At 40.7% G+C, this 15985-nt stretch overlaps 1 protein-coding gene across 8 annotated transcripts in view; it reads left to right on the top strand.

The window, feature by feature from the left end:
* Nucleotides 1–15985, top strand: part of PDE4D (phosphodiesterase 4D) — a 773254-nt gene that overhangs the window by 456429 nt on the left and 300840 nt on the right. The window contains exon 1 of one of the 8 annotated variants that reach the window (XM_073343998.2): nucleotides 3148–3727. The exons of the other annotated variants lie outside the window; for them this stretch is intronic. The gene's annotated coding sequence lies outside the window, so the exon portion shown is untranslated. Of the gene's footprint in view, nucleotides 1–3147; nucleotides 3728–15985 lie in introns of those variants that run through there. 8 annotated transcript variants of the gene reach the window in all.

The following is a 15985-nucleotide window of genomic DNA, read 5'->3' as shown; positions in this document are numbered from 1 at the left end:
GTCTCCGACTCAAGGAATATTTCCAAAATACCTCTGAACAGCATACTAATCCACAGAGGTCTCCCTACCAACACTACAGAAAGAGGGATTCTAGGTGGACTCCTCCTGAAGGTCGAAACAGCAGACTGGACTTCTACATAGAGTGCTTCCGCCGACGTGCACAGGCTGAAATTGTGGAAAAGCAGCATCACTTGCCCCATAACCTCAGCCATGCGGAACGCAATGCCATCCACAGCCTCAGAAACAACTCTGACATCATAATAAAAAAGGCTGACAAAGGAGGTGCTGTTGTCGTCATGAATAGGTCGGAATATGAACAAGAGGCTGCTCGGCAGCTCTCCAACACGAGTTTCTACAAGCCATTACCCTCTGATCCCACTGAGAGTTACCAAAAGCAACTACAGCATTTGCTCAAGAAACTTCCTGAAAAAGCACAAGATCAAATCCGCACAGACACACCCCTGGAACCCCGACCTGGGATATTCTATCTACTACCCAAGATCCATAAACCTGGAAATCCTGGGCGCCCCATCATCTCAGGCATTGGCACCCTGACAGCAGGATTGTCTGGCTATGTAGACTCCCTCCTCAGGCCCTACGCTACCAGCACTCCCAGCTACCTTCGAGACACCACTGACTTCCTGAGGAAACTACAATCCATCGGTGATCTTCCTGATAACACCATCCTGGCCACTATGGATGTAGAAGCCCTCTACACCAACATTCCACACAAAGATGGACTACAAGCCGTCAAGAACACTATCCCCGATAATATCACGGCTAACCTGGTGGCTGAACTTTGTGACTTTGTCCTTACCCATAACTATTTCACATTTGGGGACAATGTATACCTTCAGATCAGCGGCACTGCTATGGGTACCCGCATGGCCCCACAGTATGCCAACATTTTTATGGCTGATTTAGAACAACGCTTCCTCAGCTCTCGTCCCCTAAAGCCCCTACTCTACTTGCGCTATATTGATGACATCTTCATCATCTGGACCCATGGAAAAGAAGCCCTTGAGGAATTCCACCATGATTTCAACAATTTCCATCCCACCACCAACCTCAGCCTGGTCCAGTCCACACAAGAGATCCACTTCCTGGACACTACAGTGCTAATAAACAATGGTCACATAAACACCACCCTATACCGGAAACCTACTGACCGCTATTCCTACCTGCATGCCTCCAGCTTTCACCCTGACCACACCACACGATCCATCGTCTACAGCCAAGCTCTGCGATACAACCGCATTTGCTCCAACCCCTCAGACAGAGACAAACACCTACAAGATCTCTGTCAAGCTTTCTTACAACTACAATACCCACCTGCAGAAGTAAAGAAACAGATTGATAGAGCCAGAAGAGTTCCCAGAAGTTACCTACTACAGGACAGGCCTAACAAAGAAAATAACAGAACGCCACTAGCCGTCACCTTCAGCCCCCAACTAAAACCCCTCCAACGCATTATTAAGGATCTACAACCTATCCTAAAGGATGACCCAACACTCTCACAAATCTTGGGAGACAGGCCAGTCCTTGCCTACAGACAGCCCCGCAACCTGAAGCAAATACTCACCAACAACCACATACCACACAACAGAACCACTAACCCAGGAACTTATCCTTGCAACAAAGCCCGTTGCCAACTGTGCCCACATATCTATTCAGGGGACACCATCACAGGGCCTAATAACATCAGCCACACTATCAGAGGCTCGTTCACCTGCACATCCACCAATGTGATCTATGCCATCATGTGCCAGCAATGCCCCTCTGCCATGTACATTGGTCAAACTGGACAGTCTCTACGTAAAAGAATAAATGGACACAAATCAGATGTCAAGAATTATAACATTCATAAACCAGTCGGAGAACACTTCAATCTCTCTGGTCACGCGATCACAGACATGAAGGTCGCTATCTTAAAACAAAAAAACTTCAAATCCAGACTCCAGCGAGAAACTGCTGAATTGGAATTCATTTGCAAATTGGATACTATTAATTTAGGCTTAAATAGAGACTTGGAGTGGCTAAGTCATTATGCAAGGTAGCCTGTTTCCTCTTGTTTTTTCCTACCCCCCCCCCCAGATGTTCTGGTTTAACTTGGATTTTAACTTGAAGAGTGGTCAGTTTGGATGAGCTATTACCAGCAGGAGAGTGAGTTTGTGTGTGTATGGGGGTGGGGGGGATGTGAGAACCTGGATTTATGCAGGAAATAGCCCAGCTTGATTGTCATGCACATTGTGTAAAGAGTTGTCACTTTGGATGGGCTATCACCAGCAGGAGAGTGAATTTGTGTGGGGGGGTGGAGGGTGAGAAAACCTGGATTTGTGCTGGAAATCACTTTAGATAAGCTATTACCAGCAGGACAGTGGGGTGGGAATAGGTATTGTTTCATATTCTCTGTGTATATATAAAGCCTGCTGCAGTTTCCACGATATGCATCTGAGGAAGTGAGCTGTAGCTCACGAAAGCTTATGCTCTAATAAATTGGTTAGTCTCTAAGGTGCCACAAGTCCTCCTTTTCTTTTTGCGAATACAGACTAACACGGCTGTTACTCTGAAACCAGAAATAAGACATTCACAACCCTTTCCAATTCTGCTATTTATATTTTCATTGATATAATCAGTGTGTCAAAGGAATGGTAACGTCTGCCCACCACAGTCTGAATTAGTTGCCAGTAAGCCAATGAATTCATAGAAAAACTTGCTGATTCTATATGTAAAACCTCTTAATAGCCTTGGCTTGAGGTACTTGAATGACTGCCACCGTCCTTCATAGCATTTAAAATCTGCCATGTTACCTTTCCTCTCCATCTTTTTGATTTGCCTAAATAATTTTGGGGCTAAGGTCTTCCCTGTTCAGGGATCCCCCTCTTCCCATTCTAGATCTCCCTTCCTGAGTGTATCATGATCAGTGCAACTGGAGTTAGAGAGGCCCTATTCCCTGCAGGGCCTGTTATTGACAGGACACTGGGGAACAGGGAATGGTTAAAGTTATGCTGAAAGCAATTCAGCCACATGCACAGAGCAGAGCACAGGGTTTAATAAAGTTTCACTTATTCAACTTAACCTGCATTCTGCTCCACTGTTTGCTACTGAAACATGGTGGCAGCATTGGAGCTGTGAGTTCTCTGCAGTGCAGCAGCTGGCAGCATGAGCCATGGAACTCAGTCCAAAGACCCTGGATTTTGCAAATACAAACCTAGACCAGCAATGGATCTGGTGGATGGAGGAATTCGGGCTGTTTGCAGAACTGAGTATTAGCAGGACGACAACAACAGGAAAGTAAAAGTGTTACTTTACCTTTTCAGGGAACAAGGCAGAGTTCAGCACCGCTCTGAAGCTCAGCACTGCCTCAATCTTCAAAGTAGTCCTCGGAGTATATTGCTCCCCAAAGAAAAATGAACTGTCAAGTGACTCAGGCTTTTCCCTAGAGATTAATCCAAAAGAGAGGAGTTAGACCCCTATGTTACTGCCTTATTCATGTTGGCTGCTACATGCAGTTTTGGGGCCTTAGACTCCCTGATTAGGGACAAGATAATCTGTGGCACTTGGAATCATCCTCTGCAGAAACAGCTGCTTCAGGAAGGTGATCTTACATTTGACAGATGCTTAGACATGGAATGTACAGCAGAAGCCTCAAAAGAAAGGATGAAAGCCATAGGAAACACAACAGCCCCTGAAGTGCATGGACTGAGTCAGCATCACAGGAAAGCAGGTGGGCAGGTTTCCATATCCATATTAAGATACTTTTATCGTGGGATGCAGCATGAGCAGGTAAAGGAGAAATGCCCCGCCCGCTCTTGGACAATACTGTGAGGAATGTGGGCAAGATGAACCATTGCAGCAGTGTGTGCCAGAGAAGAGGGAGGTCCCAGAAGGATTTAGTCAGATTGGTACATGAAGGGGATAGCACATTAGTCAGTGGTGATGTCATCATGACTCTCTCCTGGAGTTCATGAGCATATCAGGTTCAGGCTGTCAAGACAGGACTACTGCAAAGGATAATACCAACCTCCTTGTGTACGGCAGTGTTAATAAGGAAATGCTCTGTGTGCTTTCAGGTGGATAGTGGGACCTCCTGCAGTGTGATTATTCAGGGTGGATTGGGAGTTGAACATACCCATTAAAAAGAGCAGACACAGTGTAATAATTTACAATAGCTATACAATAAGACAATAAGGCAGCCAATTGGAAAATATGTCCTCATAGTAAATAACCCCCAAAATAACAGATGGTACCAACTTAAATTTGTGGTGGCAGTTAGTAAGCACCACACACCTGGGGAATACAGCCAGGTAAGCTATGAAGCTGATCAGACCGAATGAGACCATGACGGAAAATAACAAGCTTTTCTACAGCAATGTAGGGACAAGAACTTATAACTGAACCCAGAAAAAATGTAACTCAAACAGCATGAGAAGGTATATGTTAGACATCTACTCACAGCAGAGGGACTGAAAACAGATCCCAACAAGATTAAGGCAGTCAGCAACATGCCAGCTTCAGTGGTTGTAAAAGGGGTACAGCACTTCATAAGAATGAGAAATTTTGGTTCAAATACTGCCACACCTGGCTGCTGTAGCAGATGTCAGCTCACAAGGCAGGATGTTGAGTGGGACTGGGCAGCTTCCCAGCAGCAAATATTTGACATTCTGAAACAAATGATAACGGATGCCTGTCCTGCAGTACTACAAGTGAAGAGAGCCACTGACACTCCAGTGTGGTATACTGGAGAAAGGACTGGGTATAGCTCTTTTGCAGCAGTAGCCAGTTGCTTATGCCAGCAGAGCCCTATCAGAGATTTAAGAGGGGTACACCAAAATAGAGAGTTTCTGGCTGTGGTATTTGGAGTGGAGTAATTCCATCAGTACATCTACGGCCACCCGGGGTAGTGCAATCAGACCACATAACCCTAGAGACAATCATGACAAAACCCTTTCTTAGAGCTCCAGGAAGATTTCAGCACATGTTGATGTAGCTCCACTGCTAACAGGTAGGATTGTCCAAGAGGATTACCAGTGCTAGCTGACACCCTGAGCTGGGCATATATAGCCATCATCAAAGAGCTGGGGGAAGGGGATTAGGACATAGTGCAGCATGTTAGTGGATTCAGTAACCCAGTTTTTATAACAAAGCTGATAGAAATCAAAGAGCTTATGGAAAAGTACATCCAGCTGCAAGCAGTCGAGAGCAATAGAAGGAGAAGCCAAGTACTGGTAAGAGTGTGAACCATATTTTCAAATTAAAGATGAGCTTAATATGCAGGGTGGAATCATAGAGAACAGAGAGCTCTGCATCATTATGTAAGGATATCTTGCGAAAAATACATGCCTCACATCTGGGCATTGACAGCTGTTTTAGGCTTAAAAGTGTGTATACTCACCAGGAATGAATACACAATTCCACTACTTGATTGAAGTGTGTGACATCTGCTGGTCATGTGATAAGCAGTAGAAAGGGACTCCATTACATGAGGTGCCACCTGACCATGGGAAAAGGTAGGGACAGACTTATTTACCTTCAAGGGAAAGCAGCACTTGATTACAGTGGACTTACTATTCAAAGATATGGAAAGTCAATGCCCTGCTTGGTACAAGAAACAAGACAGTGATTCTTGTATGAGATAGCATTCCAGACACTATATTAACAAACAGTGGACCCCAATCTTACCTTGGAAGAATTCAAGGAATTTGCAAGCAATTGGGAGCTTGATCACCATAGGTCGTCCCCAGCATTACCACAGAGTAATGGTAAAGTGGAATCAGCTGTGCAAACTGCTAAGAGACTGTTACACAAGGCTGTTTCTTCGATTCACACCCCTTTTTACCATTTTTGGAACACAGGAATACCTCATCACAGGGATGCCAAAACAGTCCAGCATGGGCACTGATGGGATGAGGACTAAATTCTGTACCAGTAAGGGGGAGACCTGTGATCACCAAAAGGATGGAGACATCACTGAGAGGAGATGGTCAACAATCAGAGAAAGCAGGCACTAAAGTATGACAGGTCAGCCTGGAGACAGGCACTCCTGTAAGTATCCAGTCATTAGCGAGACATCAGAAGAAGTGGACTAAAGGAGCTGTGAGGAGTGCAGTGGCACCCAGGTTCTACGAGGTGGACTACGCAGAAGGAACAAGTAATCCAAAGGAACAGGAGACACTTACAAGCCAACAGACACGACACCTAGAGAGAGGCTACAGAGATCATCACAGAATGGAGAGACAAAGAGCCATCCATAGGCCAACCCCACAAGGGAAGGAGGAGACTCCACAAAGAGATAGGTTACAGGGAGACAGAGAGAGGTCACTCTCGGTATGGTCACCAGTTGAGGAGACCATATTATCTGAAAGACCAATTAATCAGCTCAGTCTGTGGTAAAGACAAGACTCCAACTTGGCCGTGTGCTAGTAACCTCTGGAGGAAGGGAAACAAGGTGGTGGTATGGGCATCAATTATTTATTTTTAATGTTTATATTCAAATGTTTGTAAAATAGAGAAGACGCATCATAAGTGAACCTGGAGTCAGAGGGCCCATGGTCCCCGCTGGGGCCATTATTGATGGGACACCATGGGTAGTTGGAATTAGATGGGAAGTAACTCGGCCAGCTGGACAGAGCAGTGGACTCGGTGTAATAAAGTTATACTTGTTCAACTTAGCCTGCATTCAGCTTCACTCTTTGCTAATGAAACACTGAGGATATCTTTCACATACTCGGGATGGTAGCTATCTTTAAGTTTTAATGAATGGCCCGTCTCTTCAGGGTGGTACATTTTTGACCATTTTGACCTCTCTCTTCTCACTGTCTGTGATTAGTATTTTAATCTACCAGTGAGAATTCCCATGCTAGTTTTATCTTATATTTAGCCCTCCATATGATCTGCTTCCAGTGCAGATGCATTCCTTTTACTTTCTGAGCATACAACGCATTATTAAGGATCTACAACCTATCCTAAAGGATGACCCAACACTCTCACAAATCTTGGGAGACAGGCCAGTCCTTGCCTACAGACAGCCCCGCAACCTGAAGCAAATACTCACCAACAACCACATACCACACAACAGAACCACTAACCCAGGAACTTATCCTTGCAACAAAGCCCGTTGCCAACTGTGCCCACATATCTATTCAGGGGACACCATCACAGGGCCTAATAACATCAGCCACACTATCAGAGGCTCGTTCACCTGCACATCCACCAATGTGATATATGCCATCATGTGCCAGCAATGCCCCTCTGCCATGTACATTGGTCAAACTGTACAGTCTCTACGTAAAAGAATAAATGGACACAAATCAGATGTCAAGAATTATAACATTCATAAACCAGTCGGAGAACACTTCAATCTCTCTGGTCACGCGATCACAGACATGAAGGTCGCTATCTTAAAACAAAAAAACTTCAAATCCAGACTCCAGCGAGAAACTGCTGAATTGGAATTCATTTGCAAATTGGATACTATTAATTTAGGCTTAAATAGAGACTTGGAGTGGCTAAGTCATTATGCAAGGTAGCCTGTTTCCTCTTGTTTTTTCCTACCCCCCCCCCCCAGATGTTCTGGTTTAACTTGGATTTTAACTTGAAGAGTGGTCAGTTTGGATGAGCTATTACCAGCAGGAGAGTGAGTTTGTGTGTGTATGGGGGTGGGGGGGATGTGAGAACCTGGATTTATGCAGGAAATAGCCCAGCTTAATTGTCATGCACATTGTGTAAAGAGTTATCACTTTGGATGGGCTATCACCAGCAGGAGAGTGAATTTGTGTGGGGGGGTGGAGGGTGAAAAAACCTGGATTTGTGCTGGAAATCACTTTAGATAAGCTATTACCAGCAGGACAGTGGGGTGGGAATAGGTATTGTTTCATATTCTCTGTGTATATATAAAGCCTGCTGCAGTTTCCACGATATGCATCTGAAGAAGTGAGCTGTAGCTCACGAAAGCTTATGCTCTAATAAATTGGTTAGTCTCTAAGGTGCCACAAGTCCTCCTTTTCTTTTTGCTAATATTTTGTTGTCTGACTTTTGCAATGATGATCAGTTTGCAGAGCTCTCTTTGTAGTTAGCCTCCATTAAAATGTCATTATTTAATTACAGTTACCCCACAGCAATATATGAGATGCCACAAATTCCTAATGCTTATTAGGCCAAATCTTATTTATATTTATGCCAAATATGATTGTTTTACCTGTCTTACTGTTTGTCATTTAAAAAAAACCTCTTTGCTGCAGGCTGTTGTAGAGCTAAACTCAAGTAGTTCACAATGTTTTTATTTCTTTTTATTGTTTCTACAGTCCCATAGCGATACATGGCACTTTACAGTCATTGCTGGGAGGAAGTTAGGTCCAGGTCCACAAAGGGATTTAGTCACCTAGATCTTGGATTTATGCACTACTGCGATCCACAATACCCTTAATACTGTAGGTGCCTAAACTCACTCAGCACCTATATTTTCACTGTAAAAGTGCTCTGGGTGAATACATTTATGGGTTTGGTCAGGAATACAGCTGCCTCAGGCAGGCACTCAGATGCCTATCTCATAGCCCCAGTGTGATCCTCAAATCCAGGTGAAGGTGGGAGTGGGGTATGCCTATCTTGGCTGCAGGGCCTGATTCAGTAGGTGTACTCTGAGCACACCTAACTCCACCCACAAGCAGACAGAGCGGGGGGAGAGGAAGATGAGGAGAACCTCCCTCTTTAGCCCCAGTGGTGAGGACTAGAGTTCACCTGGGATGTGGGAGATCCTAGTTCAATTCCCTTATCTGCCTGATTAGGAAAAAGGATTTGAACAGGGCTCTCCCACCTCTCAGGTAAGTGCTCTACCCACGGGACTACAGAGTAATTCTTGCTTCATCTCTGGCCCAGTTAATATATAATTATTTAATACAAAGGGGAAAGGTTTCCATAGGAGAGATTGAGAAAGACCCACATCAGAATATTCCTTAGTCTAGTGATTAGAGCATCCACCAGAGACATATGAGACCCCCGTTCAAATCCTTTCTCCTCATCTTGCAGAGGGGGAAATTGAACTGGAGTCTCCCTCATACCAGGGAAGTACCCTAACCACTGGGTTAAAGGTTATAAGAGGAGAGACCAGCTCTGTTTTGTTAGGAGGAACGCTAGCACCTAAGCTGTTCTTGCAAGAAGTACCTTTAGGCACCTAAGTTGTCTGACTCCAGGAGAGGGTTCCTGGTTGTGGGTCACAAGCAATGATAGGTGCCTAGCTCCCTGTCATGTATTCATAAACTAATAATTCCATCCTGAGATGGTACTTTAAGACTACAAAATGGATGCCCTCTGTGGGGGGAGAGATAGCTCAGTGGTTTGAGCATTGGCCTGCTAAACCCAGGGTTGTAACTTCAATCCTTGAGGGGGCCATTTGGGATCTGGGGCAAAAATTGGGGATTGGCCTTGCTTTGAGCAGGGGGTTGGACTAGATGACCTTCTGAGGTCCCTTCCAACCCTGATATTCTATGATCTATGAATATAAGTTTAGTTTGTGTTCTTAGTTCCTGTTTCAATAATATCAAGAAATATAAACTGAACAGTTCCTTGGCTTTAATAAAATATTCACAAATGCATGCCAGACTGTTTATATCTGCCTTCATACAAGCCAATCTCTGCTAACTGGTGAGTAAATATTTGATTTTAGCCATGTAATTCCCAATGCTAGTTTATTTGGAGCTGTCCAACTAAACCATCATGCACTGTTTGAAAACTGAGGAGATAACTCTTGATTAGACAAGCCAGGCACTAAGTCATAGAAATTAATCTAAGTAACTGACTACATTTTAACAGAAACCCAGTCTGTATTTAACTGTTTCCTTCAAAGCATCTCAATTTTCAATATTATCTTATAAGTAAGTCTTTCATTTTTAAAGTTTATATTTTATTACTGCCCAAACAAATAGGTTCCAGGCAACTGTAATAGATGACCTTCTCTCTCTCTCTCTCCCTCTCTCTGTTTCTCTCTCTCTCAAACTGCTATTCCATTCAACAGCACTGTATGCAGTAGGGGAGAATATGCATTCTACAGAAGACTTCTGGAAAACTTTAAAGACTAGGAATCAGCAGTTACACTGCACAGTAGGGGTCCCAGATACAAAGAGGTCATGCAGGAGGCCACACATTTTCTGCAAATTGAGCAGCAGTGACCTTAACAGCGCACTCCTGCTCTCTCTGCTACTGCACAAAGAGGCATGTGGGGATGGAGTCCTGCTTTAGGTGAAATAGGATAAAGGCAGTGGATGCACCATTATGTGGACCCTGTGGCCAAAACCTTATTCAAGGAGGAGCATAGAGACAATGGACAATCCTGCAGCTTTGAGTTTCAGTAAGAGATGCAGAATGGTTTCACTGGCACTCCACAGTCTGAGGGGAGCATTTTAATGTTTCGTGGAATTGTATAAATTTAGTCCCCAGTTCTTGGAGGGGCTTTAGCCCAGTGAGTGATACACTGCCTTGTGTTTGACAGATAAGTGGGAGCAGGGGACTGCATCCCTCTCATTCTATAGAGTCTCAAGGAGGGCAGACAAAGTGAATAGATTCTACATAAGTGTTTATATACAGTGCTGGGTATGCTAGTACCCTTGAAGCAGAAGGATTGTGCAGTCTTGAGGCGCTTCCTGGGGACTGTACTAATGGGAAAAAGCATGACTATACAACAGCTTATTTTAGGTCTTTATACCAGTCATTTGTAAGTCATAGCATCCACATTCATCATAACTCCATGCAGTGGAATTATTGTCATTGACTACATGTGCCAGCCAGAAACATTTATGGGGTGGTTAACTGATGAAAAATTATTTTTTCTAATTTGAGAATTTATTAATATATTCTTTTTAAATGTAAACATTAAAACTTTTTAATCAGTTTGATTTTGGGACGTATAAGGAAATTTCACAAGAAGAAAATATTGTTGTCTGAATTTTTTTTCATAAAAATTTGTTCTTAAATCAAACTTGTATCACATTGTTCTTTCTTGGAATAATAAAGAATAGGCTCCCTTCTCAATATCAGTAGGGACCTTTAAATCCAAACCTGGCTGTAATATCACTTGATGTGCTTTTGAATCAACGAAGATCATTTGCAGGGCCAGAATCCCAGTATTAAGCAAAATGCAAACAACTGTTGCAGTTTCAAATCTCTGTAAGACATCGACGATCTCTGCCAGGAAATATGTTTCATAATATAAACTTCTATCAAAAGTTTTGCTAATCACTGCATGTAATGGTTTGTTTTACCTCTTATGAAATGGTACATCAGGTTTCTCAGATACATAGCTATTTTTTATCCAAAAGACTGCCAACAAATAGTAACTTGATTTGACCTTTTGTCCATTTCCTTTGTGTTCTTTGAGTGCCTGGGAGACGCTTATATTATCAGTGAAATTCACAAACCACTGGGAAATAAACCCTAGGAAAGACAGGAATCAATCCCAGGGTAAACTTCAGAAGATGTTAATCTGCGGTTTTGTGTGTTCTGAAGCTTTTTGTCCCTTCAGTTACTTTAATATGCATGAACATATTGTAGTTTGTAATGATATAGGTGGTCACTGTACATGTCACTATAATAATGACAGTAATTGTATTTGAAATTAAGGCTTATCTTTTCTTTGCAGTAATCTTAATTGAAGTAGCTTATTTCTTTGACCTCATGAGGCTGGTTGTGTCAATGGGTTTAGTGTAATATTGGGAGAAGGAGCAGAAGGAGAAAATGTAACTAATAATCAGCATGTTCGTTCAGGTGCTTTTCTTCTGTTTCAAATTCTGTGCTTTTATTAGGATGGTTCATGTGATCAGTTTTTAAAATAGAATGAGAGAATGTAGTATACCTGGCAATATGCTACATTATTGAGGTTGGAATAACAACAATATAGCTTGTCCCTGGTCTTGATTCCCAGGAGAAAAATTATCACTTTCAGTTAGTGTTCATATTCAATATTATTATAATTCAATCAGATTTTATAATAATTTACTAATAATTCAAATCCTAATTAATACCATGATTCTGACAATACATAATAGCTTTAGATATCAAGAGAATTGCTCAGCAATCTGCCATTGTTTGGGGCTCATGTTGCAAAGAGATGCTGTTTAACAAGAATTGAATTAAATGGGGTATTATTTAAACTGCTCTAAAATATATGGATTTTATTACATAAAGACAAAAAGCTATCACTTCACCTGCCAAGACCTGATGCACAAGTCCTATTTCAAAGGAAGAGGAGAATTATGATCAGATTGACTATCTGTAGTACATTTCTTAATATATCACAAGTAAATGGGTCTTCTCTAGAGCAGAGTATATTCAGTTATGTTTATGATCTTTGTGAATGGAGTGTATTCCAGTATTCTGCTACCATGCAAATAGTTTTAATATATTTGATCATATAAGTGACAAAGTAATTTATCCTTAAGAACCAATTTTTCTCCAGTTCCCATTGGAGCCCTCAGTATCCCTCCATTTTCACCAAATTTAACACCTTACCACATACACACTCATAATTCATTCCTTCTCCATCACTCTCCTTGTGGACGAGGAATGCTGGACTGGATTACATTCAGAGATTACTGTACTGTTCTTTAATTAGCTAGAAACCTATCTGTTAAGTGATACTGAACAATTTGTACCATATTCAACCTTTGAGCGAGGCAACTCTCCTGACTTCATTGGAGTTTCCTCCATCTATGTCAGAACTGAATTTGGCTTATTGTTTCTGACGTGCTCCTATCCCATATTGTCCCAGGAAGTGAGACTCCAATTTATCAATCAAACTAGAGTCTTCTGTTATGTCCTGGTTGAACACTGCTACTACTGCTAGACTGAGCTGATCAGGGTTTACCTTTTAAAACTACTTTGGGCTTGAGAGTAAGGAAAAAAAGACATTTCAATGCTTAAATATAACAGTGATTGCCACTGTAAAACTTCAGAATATTTCTGGTGCATAGCTAACAGTAAACTGAGTTTTCTTGTCAAAGTCATTCACTGTAACTCAGTAAGACAAACAATGCAGTCTTCTGGAGGGAAAACCTGCCAAGACATCTGAAAATGATCTGCCAATATGAGACTCATTCTCTTAGAGTGGCTGCTCTCTCACAGATGATTCAGCCCTTTCAGAAAAGCTGCTTAATAGTATAAACTGATACCCATGAGAAACTGTGAGGAGAAAAGAGAAGTTTGAATAGAATTAGTAAGAATGTAACAGGGTGGCAATTTAGGGGCCGGATGACATGTTTTTCCTATTATATTTTTTTCCTTTGATACATTCGTCTTTACTAGATATTTTATGTTGCTGTATGTTCTTTATCTTTCTGATATCAATCTAAACATATTGGAAGTAGGATATCAATCTAAACATATTACTGTTTGGTGTTATATTTTGAACAAAGTATATCTGTTGTTACAGGTTTGGAGTTTTGGTTTTAGAAACTGTTAGAGAGTTAGCTGTTTCTGTATTTTACCTAATGTATTTTCTCTGTAGTTTTCAGTACCATGTGTATTTGCTTTTTAATGAGTGCTATAATTATCAACAGATTTACTATGAGAGTTTCTTGCTTTACTAATGAGATAAGAGCTCTGAATATAGCAAGTATTCATGCAAAGGGCAAGTGTCGTGCAGCAGGGAATCCTGGTTATCCCTTCTAGCCCATGCTCTCAGCCAGTCTCATCTCTACCAAAGCACACCATGAGAAAACAATATTCCCTTACAGAGTTACAAGTGCTCCATGACTGGGGCAGGGCACTTCAGCACAACTGCCTGGCTTCCTGGCTGAATCATATATATTTTTAGACTCTTTTGGCACTATCCTTGCAAATGGCCTTTCTCTGGGATCCCTTGGGGGTCTCTATCCCTCGTTTATCTCCAAGAAACAAGATGAGATATCGTTTTTTGAAGTCCTACAGGTATCTGTTTTAGCCCTGCTGGGGTAGCTGTTGATAATTCAGTGTGACTGCAGCTCTTTAATGTTCTGCCTCAAATTTGTGGTGTGTAGAAATCTGTTACCCTGTTGTATTTACTATAGCTCACACTATTTCATAGACCTTTATAAGGGTTTTTCTCAGTATGTATTTTAGGAAAATATTGAATGTATTATATATAGTAATATCATAACAAATTATTGGAAATGGCAACCTTAAAGATGCATTTGTTTTCAACATATCTTTGCATATTATCCTCTAAGCCTGGATTAACATAGGTACTCTATAAAATGAATGTAACACAAATAAGTAATGCCAAATCTGAATTAACATTTAATGTTGAGGAAGGCTTTTGCAGATTGGTAATACCAGAAATTAGCAGAGCAACCAGAATTAGCAAACCAGGTTTGTTAAATATTGTAGTATGCAAGAACATAGAAAAAAAATAATCCAGGAAAAAAAATTGCTTCAAATTTTGTCTTAGGTGTCACTATTAGAAAGCTGTTTATTTACACAGACTTCTTTTATACTGCTTTCTGAAATTAAAATTAAACTTATTGCTGCCAGGTTAGCATCTATCCACAATATTTATCTATATCTATATCTTTTAAATTATAAACTTAATATTGTCAAAGTCTACAATTTTGTTGTAGAATGGAAAAAGTGCTGTCAGTTGTGTTATAGGATATAATTAAGGACCTGTTGTACATCTCCTTCTGAGTAAGATGTACTTTTTGTATCCACTGATTCAATATCCACATTTATTTATTGTCACTTTTGTACAGTGAAATTGCCTAAGAGGCTGAGTGCTTTACATAACAATAACAACAACAGGCAGTTAACAAAAATATACAATACCAACAAAACTAACCATGTAAGGTGGTAAACATCTCTCAACATTTTCCCATGCAAAAGCTACATCATTCATGTACAAGGAGTTGCCTAATTGCCATATAAAATATTAAAATATAAACCTCAGTTTGAGTGTAGAACAAATCTTGGTCTTTTTGATGGTAAATATTAAATATAATGGCTAAAATGGTAAAACAAAGAGGAAATGAAGTGATAAAGTCAGCTTATTTGACTGCATCACTAACAAGCTTATTCTTGCTTTGCTGTACTTATGCTTAGAATAGTGGCTGTATGAAAATATCTGTTAATCTTATAGATTTATGCTTCTGCTTAAAAATACCCACAACTAGAACATATTTGTGTTCTTTTTAAAGTGGTGATTGCAAACAGAAGAAAAACACCTTCTGAATAGGTTTAAAAAAAACCCTTAAATTATTTTTTACCCAGTATGTGTGATGATTCCAACTTCCATATAAAGCTGTTTTCAGAAAGCATGCTGACGAGTGGTCTGATTTATGAAGAGCATATTTCAGTACTGTAGTTAAGTAATGCAAGTTTTAACTACTGTCCATTTAATAGATTTTGCAACCATAAATCAGCCTTAAAAGTGAAAGACTTCTTTTCACTTAGAATACCAAACTAACCTAAATCTTACTTGAGCTCTACAGATAACAACAGATGATGTCTTACAAGACTTACCATCATAAGTAGAATTGTTTTTCTGGAGATTTTCGGAATTGTCAGGAGCTAGCAGAATGAAGATAAGTGATCATAAATGAGGGAGAGTTTTGTTTTTACTTAAGTCATATTTTGTTTTTATAATTTAAGATAACCATAACTTGTGATTGGAAAGAGGATTCAGAAGCCCTAATATTTGTATAGTCTTGCATATTACCATATAATTGCTACAGCTGCATTCACACTGTAGGTTATATTTGGAAGAATACTACAGAATTTTATAGTATACAGTCCATGTGTAATTTAATAACCTTGTTTTTGTCAACTCACAGTTCTGCTAATGTCACTGAAATATCTGATGTCAGTGTGCATGGGCTTCTAAAAATTAACACATGACAATAACACATCTAAGTTTTCAATGAAAAATGTTGTTTAGCAAACCCTGTTTTTTCTACTTTCCAATTTTACTTTTACTTTAGAATAAACTATGATTTTAAAATTGCAGTTACTATTTTTTGGACAAGAA

Source organism: Lepidochelys kempii, chromosome 5, assembly GCF_965140285.1.
Source record: "Lepidochelys kempii isolate rLepKem1 chromosome 5, rLepKem1.hap1, whole genome shotgun sequence".
NCBI classification, from domain to species: Eukaryota; Metazoa; Chordata; order Testudines; family Cheloniidae; genus Lepidochelys; species Lepidochelys kempii.
Note: the sequence above shows the minus strand (reverse complement) of the source record. Positions and strands in the feature narration are given on the sequence as shown.